This window comes from Corythoichthys intestinalis, chromosome 14 (assembly GCF_030265065.1).
Source record: "Corythoichthys intestinalis isolate RoL2023-P3 chromosome 14, ASM3026506v1, whole genome shotgun sequence".
Lineage (NCBI taxonomy): Eukaryota > Metazoa > Chordata > Actinopteri > Syngnathiformes > Syngnathidae > Corythoichthys > Corythoichthys intestinalis.
Genome location: NC_080408.1, coordinates 29547972 through 29563260, shown reverse-complemented (window position 1 = coordinate 29563260; position 15289 = coordinate 29547972).

Genomic DNA, 15289 nt, shown 5'->3' with positions numbered 1-15289 from the left:
AAAGTGACTAATTGCATTGAAAGCAATGGATGAGCAGGAATGGATTTTGTCCTTTGACCATTTTGAACTTAAATCAAGGATCAATAACACTTTCTGCCATATTGATGGATGCTGATTGGGAGAAAATCAGGTTATCTTGACAAAAGCCCAAACATCAACGCGAGGATGACGGACGATGAACGGGCTCACCGAGGAGTTTTCGACAAGCTCTTCCCTTGTTTCCTAGGCTGGGCTGTTGCTTCCCCTTAGTGCGTTTCTTTAAAGCAGTAATCATTGATCACAAAGAGATTACATTAGTGCATGTTTAGAATGACTTTGATATGTGGGGATGATGTTTTAAATGACGATTAGTGTTTCAGGAGACAAGGTTTTTCTATTGATCATACAGCCATCTACCCAGCCATACATGTATTTATCTATATGTTCATCCATTTATCTTTTTTCCATCTACCATCTAACGCTGTAGGCTCCTTTGTTGTTCTTTGTTCTTGTAAATTTGTTTTCTTCCCATAAAATATTTGATTGTCAAATGTAAAGAGTTTAAACTGTTAAAGAATGTCTAATGTCATGAATAGGGTCTTTTACTGATATTTTCGTGAATAACTATGATATGATGATGATATAAATTGATATACAGTAAATCAAGGGCGTACATAGGTTTGGTCTCAACATCGGTAGGGACAATATAACAGCAAAACCTGAACGTACACTTTTTGCTCGGGACAGGACATTAATTAGACCAAACAGATTATTGACTGTGGATCAGGGCTACATTTCTCACAAATATGAACCTAATTAATTGATAGACAATGCAAAATAAGTTTGTATTATATTATTAACTTTCATGAGTATTGGTTCCGGTGATATAATGTTCGATTCAAACCTTTGTTTTCAAAAATTTAGTACTGAAACATTTTGAAGTGCAAGTCCCTTTATTAAAAAAACAGAAATATCCAAGAATGGGTCCACTTCTGGGGGACACTGGAGCACCACTAGACTCAAGTTAAAGCATTGTAAAATAAAAGTAATTTGGGGAAAAAAATAATTTAAAAAAAATCTTAGATATCCAAGGACCGATCTACATCAGAGGCATACTAGACCACTCTCACGAAATTTTGATAAGTGATTTCATTTCACAGATTTAAAAAAAAAATAATGTCAGTTCATGTTCATGTCAGTGTCCCCCTAAAGTGGACCAATTCTTGGATAGTTCCCCGTTTTATTTGATAAAGGGACTAGCACCCTGAAGCCACCTCGTTGCATTACCGTAATGCACACAATGCAAACAATGATCCAAAAGATGGACGGCTAGCTTGACTTTGTTTTTCCTTGTGGAGGCTGGCCTGACTGCAGTAGTTTTGCAGGTTAGCAAATTCACACAGTTTAATATTATGCTAACTCTGATGCAGGTCAGACTTTCAGTAGCAAAATGTGTGGTGTTTCTCCCACTTCCTCAACATTAGTGTGTTTTTACATTATGTTACCGAAACCCCCCCCCCCCGAATATCTCGCCTCTTTGAAGGGGGCGGAGGAGGCGGCATATTGTCAACGTGAATCTGTTGGGGCTGTGTGAGTGTGCGTCTGTTTGGAGGCAGGGAGAAGGGGTAAAGTCATCAGCCAATCAAACTGTGTTTGGTTGGGGTGGCAATGGATCGGCACATTTAGCAAGTGAAAAGAGATAAATGTAAGTCTTAACGAATGAAAATAATTCACTTAATAGTGGCAGGGTCTATTCTATTCTTACAACATATGGGAAGACAATGTAAATTACCTATATAATGGAAATCATCATATAAAGCAAATAAGGTTGCTTAAAAGTTGGTGGGGACAATTTGAGCATTCTAAAAAGTTGGTAGTGTTATGTTCCTACCGTCCCTATGCAAACCTATGCCCTTGATATAAATGAATACCCTCCCACATAAAAATGGATTGACCATCACCATCAATGGCAGCCAATAAGTTAAAAATCAAAACAAAGAAATCATAAGTAATAATTATGACCAGTTTTGGAAGTAACGCCCTTACATTTGTCATGTTAAACAACGAAACAAATTTTTGCTGTAACTTCTAACGTAAAGTGTTACATTTTCTCATTCTATTATGGCCCTATAGTTATTGTGTGAGCATTACCTAAATTATTTATGCGATGTGAGCAAAGTTGAAAGTCTCCCCCTGCAGTGGCATGCTACATGAGTGTGTCTGTCATCTTACAGACATCCTTGCTGCTCTCTGAGAGAGACCACTATCTGTGATGTTCTCTTTTGACAGCTTTGTGCTCTTATATTAGCCTCAGAGTCTACATGGCTCTTCTCACTCTAACTGGAACACAGCACATACCAGAAGAGGTTATTGATTGGCTAACATAAGGCAAGGTGTCAGGGTAAGCCAATCAGAGACAGTCTGACAACTAGTCTTACTGGTATGGCTATACTACAGACACACAAACCCAGTTTACGCACACACACTAAACTCCGGTTGAGCAAACACTAACACATGTTGCAATGACGAGATCGCATGACACTGAGAGTGGAGGCTTTTCAGGTCGGCAAAAGTAAAAAAGCAAAAGTACAATAAGGCTCATATAACAACTAATGTTACAGTGTACACAGATTGGGAATAACGTGAATAGGCGACTAACAGCAAATCGTGATGTACTGGTAGTATAACAGTGCATATATGACAATTTACAGTACTCATACAAGGAGGCAGATGGCTGACTTGGTATGATAGTGCAAGTGATAGTTTTTGCATAGATATTGATTTAACAGTGCAAAAATGCTATAATGTAACTGTGCAAGTATTGCATATACAGTACCCAGGTTGAGACAGATGTCTGAGAACATATTATTTAGTGAGATGTGATATTGGTGTGGCATTAGCAGTGCAATGACAGTGACATTTCAGTGCAAACTTGAGTATGGTGACAGCCCTTGGATAAAACAAACAAACAAAAAAAACTGTCTCCCAGTCTGTTTGTTTTGGTTGCTATGGCCCTGTACCGCCTACCAGAGGGTAAAAGGTTAAAGAGGTGGAAGCCGGGGTCTGCATAGTTTTTTATAATGCGCCTTGCATCTAGTAAAGTACTTACTTTTTCAGAGAAGTAACTTTACAAAGGTAACTTGAACAACATTGATTATGACAAACTGTATATCAGGGTTCACTAAATCCGGACCTCGGTGCCACTTTTCCTGTCGTGTTTTCCATGTCTCCCTCCTTTAACACACCTGAATCAAAATAATCAGGATCATTATCAGGCTTCTGGAGAGGTTGCCGATGATATAATCATTTGATTCAGGTGTGTTAGGGGAGAGAGACGTGGAAAACACGACAGGAAAAGTGGCACTGAGGTCCGGATTTAGTGAACCCTGCTGTATATGATCTGAAAAGGCATAAATACAGAGATGTAGAATTACTGCTATCTCATTTCTGTCAAATATATATTGAATGATAATGAAGTCTGCAAAATTAAATCATCTTTGGATTTAAATTGTGACAAATGAGGGAGTCTTATTGGTTGCATTTCTTTTGTTGAGCATTTTTCAGTCTTGTTTGGATCAAAGATCTTATTTGTTACTGAACTTGTGAGATGACTTTTCAGATTCCTTTCAAGCCTCAAACACAAACATCAGTGTTGTTTTGTTGTTGCTCTTCAACTTGAATGTGTCACGTTTGCCTTTGATCACGCATTTGTACAGAATTAAACTCCTATCAAGTTAAATTCTTGATGTTTTCATCACAGTGTGTGAATGTTATGTGTACACCAGCGACTATTTATACCTCTACTGAAACACACCATGATTAGTTTTCCACCTTTAGTGTACAGTATTGGCATATTCGTTAATCATGAACAAAACCGTGACGTGACAAGCGTAAAACAAAGCGCATGAGACCAGTGACTCACGACGACACTGTCACCTCAGATGTCGCGCCTTGGCGCACAAACGAGAGGAAGCGTTTCACAAGTGAGTGATTGTAAAAGTAAGAACAAACAAACTTGTGATGAGAAATGTTTTCCTTTTGCATTATAATTAGTCCAGCGGTATTCAGTGACTGGGACACAGTTTTAGTACCACTTTTCTTTACATGGGGTATCAGTTTTTGACCAAAAGAAAATCCATACAACCAGAGTATATCGTATATACAGGTAGTCCCTGGGTTGCGACGTACCCAACTTATGTGATTTCGCCTTTACGACGTTGGAGTTCCGAAATGACGATGTCAGACTTCCGGGTGGTTTGCTGACTTTATTCAGCTGCTCATGACATCAACACTTGCAGAATGTAACCTAAATAAAAATGTAATTAAAACAGTTTCATCTTCAATAACAGCAATTCAAAATTTGCCTTTATAACTAGCTTCTGACACAGCGATGACAATCCACTCAAAATATTAGCATCTATCAGTAAGTGCCCTCACATTATCAAAAACAATCACATAAACTCGCCCCAAGTATTCGACCACAATTGAAAATGCACAATAAAGAGTACAAAAGGTGTTGTATGTAGGTGTTGCCACTGTAGATGCTTCACAAGCAACAAATGTGCGCGCAAGCTTTCCCCTCTCGCTCTCACTCGGCTGCGCGACTTCTTTGTGGTAACAAATGTGCTCTCCCACATTCTTCATGTATGCAAATATGTTCTTTATGTGTAGATGCGCTCTTACTCGTGTGCCATTAGTACTACCTGCTCTAAGATTCATTCTAAGATAAAAACATGCATCAGAAAAACAAAAGTCTACATTATTAAAAAAAAAAAAAAAAAGAGTGCCCTCTGTGTATGGATTTGATCCACATGATCTTTTCATAACTAGACTATAAAAATGCAATAAATAAAATCACTGTTCTGTAGACACAATCAAAGCAAGATTTTATACTGACTCAGGTTAGCCAGTCGAGCCCAGCGTCTCAGTTAAAAACAATGAATCACTTTTTTGATTTGTGCTTGGATGTGACAAACATTCTCATAACCAGATTAAAAACATTCAAAAACAAAGAAAAAAATATTGCATCATGTTTAATGTGTTACATGTAAAATCGGTGGTTGGATTTGACCCACATGTAATCCTTTTATAATCCATATAACACTCACGCAATGAAAATCCAATCAATCAAAATTTCAAACAATAAGGTACTGGCTGAGGCTAGCGAGTAGAGCCCAAAATCCAAACAAAAACATGCTGAAGCAGTTCTGATATATGTACTTATATTTGATCCATGTGTAGAATTTTTCTTTTTCTTATTAAAAACATTTGTCTTAGAATTCTACTGTCACAATTTTCTGACGTATTATACTGTCCAAGGCCTGCTATTGATAATGCACATTTGTAATCTTTCATGGTGTTATTGTTTATGTGACATGTACTACCAAAAATAAACTGGCCTTTGCTTGACTTCCCCCAGGAGAGAAAAGCTCATGAAATGTTTGGCAAACATGACACAGCCAAAAATGCTGAAAAAAGCAAGCGATAAAGGATGTTATTTTCCTGTCTGTTTATCGTCATCAATACGTGCATTTCAGTAACTCTGCAGTAGGGCTTCAACCACACACACAAACACACAAAGTGGATGGAAGGAGGGTGGCGTTTGTGTAATGACACAGTCACGTTCCCATAATTACAGGAGTCAGTGACAGTGATCCATTAGCTCCGGGAGGCAGGCAGCGAACAGTAATGGCGACGCTTCTCAATAGCATGCACTGCGGTGTGTGTGTGTGTGTGTTCTTAAATACTGTATATACATATAAAATAAGACAACCTTTTATTACACAACAGCAAGCATGCAATCAGTTACCCCTGGAAAATATATACAGTATACTATATATAGTATATTTTAAATCAAACATCTAATGTCAGTTTCTTTGATCAACATCAAATTCAGCTAACATGACTATTGGAACAGGAAAGACAAAAAACGCTATAAGCCCACGGATGATGGGTAAAAGGACGGCCATTTTGGTTTGAGTTAGTCATTTCACACAGTGTCATACCCCCAGGAAAGCTAGGGAAAAAAAGAGTCACCAGTTTCTCCAAACCAAGAAGAATGCTAAGAATTGAACAGGAATTCAGGCATTTCTGTCTGAAGCAACCATTTAGAAAACGGGTAGGACTCAGCCAAGGCGGCTCTATGTTACCGGTGTTCTGCCAAAATCTCCTACATCGGCGAAACGTCCCACATTAGTCGAATTTAACACCCAAAGTACTACTGTGCGCTCTAAACTTGTTTTGTTTAGCTGCATACAGGAATAACGTAATAAAAAAATGCCTGCAGAAAATATTTAAATGAAGTTATATCAAATAAGGACGGTTTAAATACACTACGTGACTAATGTGGTCAACTGCTTCAAAGCTAACACAAAAAACACAATGGTTAAAAGTATGAGAGGGTAATACATGCAAAAAGTATCTTTGAGGCAGTGAAAAGGTTCTAGATAACCAAATAAAAACAAAAGTAGTGAGTACTCGCCGCTTCTAACCGATGTGCGCATGCGTGTGGATGCATGCGCAAGCGTGCTTAACATTGTGTAGGATGTTTCGCCGCGTAGTAAGGAATGGCCGAACACCGGTTCTGTTAATAACTTTTATGGAGAGAATATCTAGGCCAGTGGTTCTTAACCTTACTAAAGATACCGAGCCCCATAAGTTTCACATGTGGATTCACCAAACCCTTCAGAATTAGATAATAAAGCATTTTTCTTTTCAACTTCAGAACCGATATATTTAAGCTATCAAGCTAATAATCTAGCAAATTTCCGTTCAAAATTCTTCTCATTTTGACAGCATGTTTTATAAACAGGTCAAAATTTGAGACCACGCTGCCTCATACCAAGTGCGAGTCAACCTTCCACTGAGCAAACCAGTTCCTCCTCCCATCAGATCATGGACTAGCAGTTAACTTATTTGCTCCCAAAAACATATAAATACGTTCCATTTTTAATTGTTTCAGTGTCCCAAAGACGTATTCATACGTCTTTTACGTTTTTTTAACAAGAGACATCTCTAGGTTCTGATTCATCTTAGCTCCAAAGCCCAAAGCTGAAAATCCATTTTAAAGCAATAAAACTGGCCACTGGAGGGCAGTAGTGCATTTGGTAAGACCCCCAACCCGACTCAACGGAACGAACGGCTGAATGGCCGGCGAAAGACGATCGAATGGACGTCCAGGATGCCAGGCGGCGGACGACAGAGCAGAACAACCGGGAGGATGCCCGGGATACCAGGCACTGGATGACCGAGCAGAACAACCGGGATCACCAGTGCAGCGGATGATGCTGTTGAGTCTGTGCTGGAAGGACTAAAAAAATCATCGGCCACAACCGCGTCAACTCTCAGTTAGTTATGCGTAAATAGTTACCTAGCTCTATTTGTCTTGTTGTTTATGTTGTTTTGTAAAAGGAAAACATTATTCAGATGTTTGGGATGTAACTAAAGCAAAAAATAGCTGTGTTAAAGTCAAAGTTATGTTTGAAATGTATGCGTTTACAAAATGCTCAATTTCTCTGTTTTTTCATCAGAAATGGGAAAATTGCTCAAACTAAGCTGTTTTTTAATGCTGTTTCCTAGAATGGAAAAAAGATATGAACTAACTTTTTTCTCCAGCTGAAAGAAGAGAGTCTAATCTTTCTATTAGTGGGTTCCATGTTTATATAGCAATAGAACAGAATTTTCTGTGGGCCTTGAAAAATCAGTCAAAATCCAGTAAAACGGCTGGGAGCGAAGGGGGTTGCACTGGTGAAAATGGCTGGGAGTGAATGAGTTAAAAGAACTGGATTAAGCCTGTAAATTGGGAGCAAACCAGTCCAAACTCTGGTCTAAAAAGACACTTTGCCTAGATTTAATCAGCGCACGAAATGAGGGCTCTTAGATTTACTTTCCGAACCCCTGGGCTTCGATCGAACCCAGGTTAAGAGCCACTGATCTAGGCATAGCTGAGGCGTTGAGGGGGTGCGTTTTGTCATCTCAGTATTGCGTCTCTGTTTTTTGCAGATTATGTAGTTCTGAGAGAATCAGCACCTCCAAATCTGAGACAATGGCTCTCTGTCGGGAAAAGGTGGAATACCCTCTGGCCTCTCCTTGTCACGGATGACGTCATTCCCGAAATGGAGGAGTTTAACTATCTCGGGGTCTTGTTCATGAGTGAGGGAAAAATGGAACAGGAGACCGACAGGCGGATTGGTGCGACATTTGCAGTGATGCGGACTCTGCATCAGTCCGTTGTAGTGAAGAGGGAGATGAGCCAAAAGGCATAGCTCTCTATTTACCGGTCGATCTATGTTCCTACCCTCATCTCTGGTCACAAACTGTGGGTCATAACCGAAAGAACAAGATCCCGCATACAAGCAGATAAAAATGAGTTTCCTCCATGGGGTGTCCGGGCTCTCCCTTAGAGATAGGGTGAGAAGCTTGATCATCCGGGAGGGGCTTGGAGTAGAGCCGCTTCTCCTCCGCATCGAGAGGAGCCAGATGAGGTGGCTTGGGCCACTAAATTTCAGAACAACACGTTCCCTTGACGCAGAACTTTGAATGCTCATTGACGACGTAGGGCTGTTGCTCCGCCGTCAACAGAGCGCAGAAGCATAAATCAGCCTTAAGCCACAGATGTGGAGTATCACATTCAACTGCAGTTATTGGTTGTGACCAATAGCTGTCTATGTTGCATCCTCTAGATTATATATATATTATAATTAAAAGTTTGCAAACACTGGGTAGCTCAGCAGCTGAAAACAAAACATAGTTTTAACCATCAAATTGTAATTTAGTAGCTATACCAATAATAATATCTATTCTCTACTGAATCATTTGTTGCCATTGACGGCAAAATACGTCCAATCCATGTCTCACAGTTCTCATGGTTGTCTAAACCATTTCAATCGGCTTTGAAACATGATTGTTCAAAGCAAGCCCTCCCAGTTCAAATAGCGGTAAATGAGTTAACTCATTTGCTGCTCATTCACATTGTACTCATTCATTATGAGATGAAATAAGTCAATTTGAAATTATTAGTTATTTCTACAATAGATGTATTACGTTCTAGGGAATGCAGCACATTTAGGTTGAAATATTTCCCAGATTGCTGGGAAAAGACCTCAGCCGCTTACATTCCTCACACGCCGTATTTTTAGGGACAGCTGTTTAAAATTTCCTCTTGGGGGCTTTCACTGTTGGAGCTGGGCCAACCCTCGCCTTCACTTTGAGCCTTCGCCGTTTGGCACCGAACAGCTTTGGTGCCAACATTTGACACATGTGGAGCTTGCTAGTCTAAATATATAAATAACAAAAAGCAACAGTGAGGCCAAAAACTCCCGGCGGGATTCAAATTTGTCAATGTTTTTCTTGCCGTTTCTAAAAAAAAAAAAAAAAAAAAAAAACTCTACCAGCCTGCAGATGTCATGCATTAGTGTCAGCATGCTCCAGTATCTGTCCATGACGTTCATTGGATGCATGTTAATCCTCCCGCAACACTTGTCCACTTATCGTCTAGCCCAATGAGGCACCACCACGTCTCCTTACTGTATATAAAACGCAAGTTTAAACTGTCTGAAGATGTGAACTCCCTCTATCATATTTCAAAAGGCTGTAATGATTGTGCCGCTCTATATAAAGACAGTGGGGAAAAAAATGAGTGTGTAATAATCCCAGCAGCAATAACCTCCGCGAACATACGCCTTCTTCACGTGGCTAAGATCACTATGACGCTAATCAAAAACAGCCCACACATCCTAAATCACTTCCTAAAAAAGCTACTTGGGGCCTGGCAACATGTTCAATTTTCCACCCGCCTCGCCTCATTTTTATTCCAAGGGTGATGCTCTAGTGTCACGGCGCAGCGCTTTCAATCCCAGTCGGGACAAAAGGCGACGGGAGGATGAGGAGGATGAAAAAAAGGAGGAGGGTTGGAGGTGTGAGAAGCTATAAGTGCCTCTTACGTCCGATCAACTCTGATGGCTGCGCAGTCGATGGATCGGTCGCCCGTGAACGAGGCGATTGCTTCTCACATTGAAACTCAACTCGTTGTGCTTTCACAGCCCTCAAGACTCTTCTAATCAATGAATCGAATCACCAAACAGTTATATCTGCAATAAAACAATCCAAATACAAACTTTTGGAGAGGATGTAGATATTTATCAACTAAGACTTCTGAGGTCATGGCAAGCTAATGTCTGTGTCAACACTCAACAGTGTGATTTAAAATAAAGTGTAAAGGAGACATGAAAGTAGCAAGCTGTGATCATTACATTCGGATCCGAAGCTAAACCCACATTAAATGGCGTATACAAAACAGCTTGTCATGGACACCTACTTTTAATCGGTGCTCTGGGCAAACCCCCAAACAGAAATGTATCAAAGGCATCATTGTTAAAAAATAGGGTCAAACAATTTCACGGGCTCTCAATAAAACATTTTAACACTTTCAACTCAATATTTTTAAATCAATAAAACTTCAGTTTAACTAAAGTTGTACATGTACAAATGAAGTCATTGCATTCCAAGACCTTGTTTTTAAGTCGAAATAGTCATATGTCAAGCAGGATTTTCCCATAACAATACATTATAATTCCATTAATTCCTTCCACAGCCTGAAAACCTACATTAAATCCTTAATAAATACTGCGGCTTAAGGCTGCAGCTATCAAATATTTTAGTAATCGAGTAATCGACTGAAAATTCTATCGATTATTCGAGTAGTCGGATAAAACATTTTTTTAGGTAAAGAGCAATTATAAATATACATGAGAAAACAAGACATTTAATCTAATATTGAACCATTTTCAGTCAATCAATGTCTTTATTTTCGTACATTGTTAAAAACAGCCAGCAATTGCATCTCAGCTGTACTCACGGATCATAGAAGCACTGCCTTGCATCGAAGTCATCCACCTTAGGTGCGCGATTTTCGGCTTGAACTCCTCTAGCTGAGTCCGATGGTTTGCTGGAGCCCTGGTGACCATTATTCTTGCTTCATCATGCTTTTATGCCATTGGTGTAATCACCTGTCACTCAAACATGTCGGAAGTAGCGGCGAAGTTGGATCTTATGGAGGTAGATTTGTGTCTTTATTATTCAATCAAAAAAAAGTTGCTTCAATCCAATAAAAAATATATATTTTCAATCGAAGAAAACGTCACTTCAATAAAAAAAAAAATGTGTTTGAATGCAAAAATAAATTTGAAACTCAAAAAAATATATTTGAAAACTATTTTTCTTTGATTGAATTTTTTAATTTTTTTATTTAAGTCAAGTTTTTTTTTTTTTTTTTTAGTGAAACACCATTTTTGATTGAAGTCATGTAATTTTGCGTTTGGACCACATTTTGGCCAGGACATTTGTGTCTTTATTATTCAATCAAAAAATAAGTTGCTTCACACAAAAAAATATATATTTTCAAAAGAAAAATCACTCAATCAAAAAAATTTTAAAAATTCAATCGTACAAAAAAAAAAGGTTTGAATGTGAAAAAATATTTGAGACTCAGAAATTCGCATTTGAACACTTTATTTTTCATTCAAACTGTTTTCTTTGATTGAAGCAATCCTTTTTGTGTGAGCCATATTAGGGGTAGGACATTTGTGTCTAAATCATTCAATCGTAATAAAAGTTGCTTTAATCAAAAAACAATTTTTAATCAAAGAAAAAAATCATTTGCAAAAATATTTATTTTTTGACACATCAATAATATATATATATATACTGTATATATATTTCAAATTAAAAAATAAATTTTCAAAATATATATAAATATATATACACCGGTATATATATTTTTTTAGGGAAGGGCAATTTTATTTTTGCAAATGATTTTTTTTCTTTGATTTAAAATAGTTTTTTTTTTTTTTTTTTGATTGAAGCTACTTTTTCTGGGATTGAAAGATTTAGACACAAATGTCCTACCCATAATATGGCCCAAACAAAAAAGGATTGCTTCAATCAAAGAAAACAGTTTAAATGAAAAATTAAGTGTTAACATGCAAATTTCTGAGTCTCAAATATTTTTTGGCATTCAAAAACTTTTTTTCTATAATTGATTTTTTAAAATTTTTGATTGAAGTGATTTTTCTTTAGAAAATATTTTTTTTGTTTGAAGTAACTTATTTTTTGATTGAATAATAAAGACACAAATGTCCTAGCCCAAATGTGGCCCAAATGCAAAACTACAGTAGTTCAATCAAAAAAGTTCTATCTATGACTTCTATCAAAAGAAAAAAAATCAAAGAAAAATAGTTTTCAAATGAATTTTTTTGTTTTAAATTAATTTTTGCATTCAAACATATATATATATATATATATATATATATATTTTTTTTTTTTAATTAAGTGACTTTTTTTTATTTGAAAATATATATTTTGATTGAAGCGACTTTTTTTTCTGATTGAAGCAACTTTTTTTTTGATTGGATAATAAAGACACAAATGTACCTCCATAGAAACCTAGCACTTCGCAGGGCTAACGTTACGTGAGCGAGTGACAGCTAGTGACATCTTATTTATTAGCGCTGAGAAGTATACTGCTTTAAGATGGCGGCTGTTTACTAACAAAGCCCAGTCTGTCATTTCGCATCTAGTTGTGATATCTATGAGACTCATCAGACGGTACCTGCTACTATCGTAGCATCATGCGGGCATAATTTTTAGCAACGTCGGAGTCGTTTGTAGTGGTTGTTGGCTGCGGTAAGGTTTTTTTTTTTTTTTTTGCTTCTTCCTCTACGCACGTGACGTCAGCGCATTGTCCCGCATTGAAAGTAGTTCGGGCAAAACGTGATGATTAGAGTTGGTAAAATTAAACGATTCCACGATTATTCGGACCTGTTTTTGAACCTGAGTTATTCGAGTTGCTTGAGTATTCGTTTCAGCTGTATTGCGAATACCATTACAAATGGCAATTACATCTAGCAAAACAAATAAATCATAAATAAAAATCATAATCATAATAATAATAATCATGTAATAATGTAACGAATCGGGTTATAGTTTGACGGATTTGATTTGCGTGGCAGACGTGACTGTGAGATAGGTAAATGTAGCTATTTTACTTTCTCTTTTAATGTTCTGTTGTTGTTGATGTCAACTGCGGCGGACAGTAGGCGTGTTGTGTTGCACAAGTTCTGAATTAAATGATTAAAACCCTGACGAAGCTGGCGATTTCTTTGGCGATGTTACCAGAATAATAATTGTCGCCTTGACTTACAAAGACAGGCGATCGGAGTTCAGAGGAGGACCGTCGACATCGTAGACATTCTACGATGGTATTGTCGAGTCAGTTCACGGACGCTCACACCACGCTCATATTTTCATATCATTTCCATCTTCATTTCAATGGTAAGTGTCACCTTTTTCCTATTTTCACCACCTGCACTAACCTTCTAGGAACCCATGTTGATGTCTCTCAAGAAAATACGCTGTTCGTCTGTCTCGCGGGAAAACAAAGAAACTGCGGCGCTCTCATAAATTGCCGTTTTCGAGCATGCCGTTGGATGTAGGAACAAATGGCGAGTCAAATTTTACAGTATGTTGGATGACGAAAATATCATGTGTTGACGCGATTGTATGTCGACTACTGTAGTTTGAACAGCACATTTAAAGTCAATTCGACTTCAGCTGAAGTAAATATTACAGTGGCTGAAAATCTTCCAAAATATGTCTAAAAATGTGGTTCCAGTCTGAAACTCTTCATCGAAATAAAATCACAGAAACCGGAAGTTGCATAGACACAAGCAAATACATTGGGGCAAATAAGTATTTAGTCAACCACTAATTGTGCAAGTTCTCCCACTTAAAAAATATTAGAGAGGCCTGTAATTGTCAACATGGTTAAACCTCAACCATGAGAGAGAGAATGTGGAAAAAACACAAAATCACATTGTTTGATTTTTAAAGAATTTATTTCCAAATTAGAGTGGAAAATAAGTATTTGGTCACAGATTAGTCGTCCTGGTCCCTTTGCAGAAAAACAGCCCCAAAGCATGATGTTTCCACACCCATGCTTCACAGTGGGTATGGTGTTCTTCGGATGCAATTCAGTATTCTTTCTCCTCCAAACACGAGAACCTGTGTTTCTACCAAAAAGTTCTATTTTGGTTTCATCTGACCATAACACATTCTCCCAGTCCTTTTCTGGATCATCCAAATGCTCTCTAGCGCACCGCAGACGGGCCTGGACGTGTACTGGCTTCAGCACAGGGACACGTCTGGCAGTGCAGGATTTGAGTCGCTGGCGGCGCATTGTGTTACTGATAGTAGCCTTTGTTACTGTGGTCCCAGCTCTCTATAGGTCATTCACTAGGTCCGCCCGTGTGGTTGTGGGATTTTTGCTCACCGTTGTTGTTATCATTTTGACGCCACGGGGTGAGATCTTGCATGGAGCCCCAGATCGAGGGAAATTATCAATGGCCTTGTGTGTCTTCCATTTTCTAATAATTGCTCCCACAGTTGATTTCTTGACACCAAGCGTTTTACCTATTGCAGATTCAGTCTTCCCAGCCTGGTGCAGGTCCACAATTTTGTCTCTGGTGTCCTTCGACAGCTCTTTGGTCTTGGCCATAGTGGCGTTTGGAGTGTGACTGACTGAGATTGTGGACAGGTGTCTTTTATACCGATAATGAGTTAAAACAGGTGCCATTAATACAGGTCATGAGTGGAGCCTCGTTAGGCCTCCTTAGACCTCGTTAGAAGAAGTTAGACCTCTTTGACAGCCAGAAATCTTGCTTGTTTGTAGGTGACCAAATACTTATTTTCCACTCTAATTTGGAAATAAATTCTTTAAAAATCAAACAATGTGATTTTGTGTTTTTTCCACATTCTCTCTCTCATGGTTGAGGTTTACCCATGTTGACAATTACAGGCCTCTCTAATTTTTTCAAGTAAGAGAACTTGCACAATTGGTGGTTGACTAAATACTTATTTGCCCCACTGTATTTGCACTTCCAGAGGAACAGCAGAGCATCTATTATATGCTCTCACAAGAGAGTCTTGGACGTATATAGTACTGCAGTGATAACATGCTCTTCGCAACATTCACTTCCCACCATTACATTTTCCCTCTTCTTGCCACATGAAGCATCAACTAAACACTCCAAAACTTGTTGTTGTCTTCAAGAAATAAGAAATAATGAGAGACCACAGAGTGAAAACCATGCACACAAAACTATTGGAGTCTGACTATTCTCTAACAGTGGACGTTTCACTGGGGTCTATTCATCTTTTTCAGTTGACTCGGGTTATAAACAGCATTACTTGGATGTGGGAATAAACAAGCATCCTTACCAGAGAGAGACAGTGCGGGACTCATGTTCGAGATGAG